Source organism: Myripristis murdjan, chromosome 7 (genome assembly GCF_902150065.1).
Source record: "Myripristis murdjan chromosome 7, fMyrMur1.1, whole genome shotgun sequence".
In the NCBI taxonomy this organism is placed as follows: Eukaryota; Metazoa; Chordata; class Actinopteri; order Holocentriformes; family Holocentridae; genus Myripristis; species Myripristis murdjan.
The window spans coordinates 27,901,736-27,905,149 of NC_043986.1; the positions used below are offsets into that span (position 1 = coordinate 27,901,736).

Here is a 3,414-nt window from a genome sequence, read left to right on the forward strand (position 1 = left end):
TGCAGAAAATTAAGATAATTGTTACACTTCATCGCAATTACAACAGACTATCCCAATTAAAGTAATTGTACACATGGCTACATTGTAACGTACTTGATGCAATCATGGTTGCTATGGAAACATCATGCAAAATGCCTATCTAACTCATCTAACTAAAACTTGCATTTACAGGCGTTGTTCGGATACAGTTAACAGCTAAACCGAATCTATGGTGGTAATTATAGGCATGAAAAATTATCAAAACGTCATGATATAAACATTAAGACGTCTAAAACATGCTTAATAATTCCAGCAATGGTGGCTGATCCAGAAATTCAACTGGACCGAAAGGTACCCTGGGAAGTAGGCTGTAATATCGGGCACGAAGCATCGTGGAGGTGTTTCCTGCAAATTAGTCAAAAATAGGCTGGATCTGTCGGCTGCATTTGCAGGACCCTGCGCGGTAAAATTGAATTGGGACAGCACTTGTCGCGCCGGCGTGATGTAAGCAGCCTACAAATACAACCTAGGTAGCGTACAGCCTTTGAATTGGAACAGAGCCACACACACACACACACACACACACACACACACACTGGAAGACAGGGAAACACTAGGCCAGACAGGATCATGACAGTGCCTCCCCACCAATAGTTGACTCTCAGTGACTCAGTCCTGCCAGGAGTGAACAGGGCACCAAGAGGAGGGGAGGGGAGGGGAGGGGAGGGGAGGGGCACATATCAAACACAGGAGGCAACCAGCGAAAGTCCACGGGACCAGGGACTTAACCTGCTCCGGAGCAGGTTAAGTTCAGGATAAGAGCTCAGCAGGTATAAAAGCCCCACCTACTGACCAATCAATGCTCTTGGAAAATGGCCTGCCCATTTGATGAGAACCCAGTGGATCTAGGTGCACAACTTGTGCGAAGAGCGCTCAGGCATGAAAGAGTGTTTCGCGATCGCTGTAATCCTTTTGATTTGCCTGAACAGGGAGGTACAGGTTTTCCGCAGAAGGACTACGGCAGGGGTGGGCAAACTGGTACCATGGAGAGCCGAGAGGCTGCAGGTTTTCTTTCCAACCAAAAACTCCACCAGCTGATTTCACTGATTAGTCCCTGCTCTCTGCTTGAAGGTGAGGTTATCAGTGAAATCACCTGGTGGACTACAATATATCTGTCAGCTGCTGGAGCCGTACATTACTAATGTAACGCACCGCTAACGAGCTCTGACAGTTCCGCAGACAGTGTGCATTGCACTGAGGTTTTTTGCCACAGGTAAGTGATTACTTATGTTTGTAATGATTATGATGTCTTTAAATCCCTCATTGGATGGGTAGCAAGACAAGACACAGATAAAATGTCAATCAATTATTCATTCATTCATTCATTCATTCATTGGTACTTTTATGTATTCTGTTAGTGATGCCGAAAACCTTGGGAAAAACACTGTCTGCATGGCAATTCACAAAGTTGCGGGGGCCCTGACTGAGCTTGTTGATGCATTCGTGGTGTTTCCCGGCCAACTGCCCACGCAGTGAATGAAGGAGGGCTTTTAAGACATCGCAGGTAGGCTTGGTTGATGTGTAATTTGCATAATGTAGACCAAGCCCTATGATGTTTGCTGTTGTATATTAAATGCAGCACATTCCTTTCACAGGGTTCCCCGGGGTGCTGGGTGCTATTGACTGCACCCACATCCCCATCTGCGCCCACCTGGGTGAGAATGAGGCCGACTTTGTGAATAGAAAGTCTTTTCACAGTCTCAACATTCAGGTAGAATACATCTTACAATACTTTTGTGTCACAATCACTTTAAATTAAACTGTCCAAATGTATAAATAGGCCCACAAGTCTTTTAACAGTAGTAGGGTTACTATGTTTGAGTCCTGTTAAATACACATTGCAGCATCACTAACTACAGTTTATCCCCAATGCCTCTGCAGATGACATGTGACCATCAAATGATGGTCACCAGTTTGGTGGCAAAGTGGCCCGGGAATGTCCACGACTCCTGCATATTCAGGGAGTCTTCGCTGGGCCAAAAGCTGGAGCAGGGTATGAAAAATGTACATTGTTGGCTATATATTTTGATTATATCCTTAAGCTGTTTTTGTGATACTTATCAAAGCAAATTTCTTTTTGTCTTTAGGGCGGTTCAGTGGAGTGCTCCTAGGAGACAGGGGCTATGCATGCCTGCCATATTTGATGACCCCCTATCCTGATCATGGTGCAGGGCCACAAATGAGGTTTAATGAGGCCTATGCTAAAACCAGGATCAGGATAGAGATGACCTTTGGGGTCATCAAGGCCTGGTTTGCATGCCTCCATGGCCTAAGGGTGGCCCCCGACCGGGCATGCAGAATAATTTCGGCGTGTGTGGTTCTGCACAACATTGCCACCATTAGGATATATCCATATCCCCCCACAGTTTCAATTTTTCTCCCGCTCCTGGAAAAAAAAGGAGCACATTTTGGTTTCAGTCTTTCCTATGTCTGAAAAACATTACATCACCAATGTTAATTGTTTCATATGCCTGAAAATAAATTACATCACTGAATTACCTTCTTCTCATGCTCTAATTTTTCCACCTCAAGTCTAAGTTGTTTTATTTTAATTTTATACTCTATGTCCAAACTCTTTGCTTTAATGTCAAGCTCCAATTTCCTTTCGTAGAGACATCTCACACTATCTGCTCCGACCTGAAACAAATTAAATACATAATACAGTTGCCTCACCATATAAGCATTGCCCCTTTGCATGGCTGGCTTTAAAATAATGCCAATTTCACACTGACAATCCACATTAAATTAAAGTTAAATGCATCTTGTGATTGTCTCCTTGTGGACTGTCTGGAGGTGGAGGCCACAGGCTCGGGGTCTGGAGGATTTCCCTTCCTGTTCGGGGTCGGGGTCTGGAGGATTTCCCTTCTTGTGAAATAAACATCATAGCAGCTAATTCATTTTAAAATAGCGAGCACTTGAGGACACCCATTAGTCCCATGTGCACACCACTACCATTAGTGAGAAATAAGACATCAGTAACTGCCAAGTGTCCACACTGCATCTGTGTTAAGACTGGGAAACCTGCATATAATTATTAATTACGGACTAAAGTGTACCAGCAACGGTCTTTCCAAGCCTGCAGACAGTGGGCCCTATATTGCATCAGAGTCCCTAAACCTGTTATTTGTGGATTTAGCAGATTTAGTTTCGTTGATTGATCGTATGCAGCAAACACCGCCCTTTTAATGTGAGCGCGCACAGATCTAGATTGGAAAACCCTGGGTTCAATTAGCGAGTTGATAACCGGCTTCGTGGTACCGAAAATCAGGATTGTGGATGTCTGGTTAAGTGAAGCCAGATAACTAAGAGAAACCCCAGGGATGTTAATCCAGCTTTATGGTACAGGCCCCAGGAGCTGAAGCTAGGGGCGGCTTG

General features: G+C 44.6%; 1 pseudogene; it reads left to right on the plus strand.

Moving 5' to 3' along the window:
* The first annotated feature begins 851 nt into the window (after positions 1-851).
* LOC115361454 (putative nuclease HARBI1) lies at positions 852-2,916 on the plus strand (annotated as a pseudogene).
* The last annotated feature ends 498 nt before the right edge of the window (positions 2,917-3,414 follow it).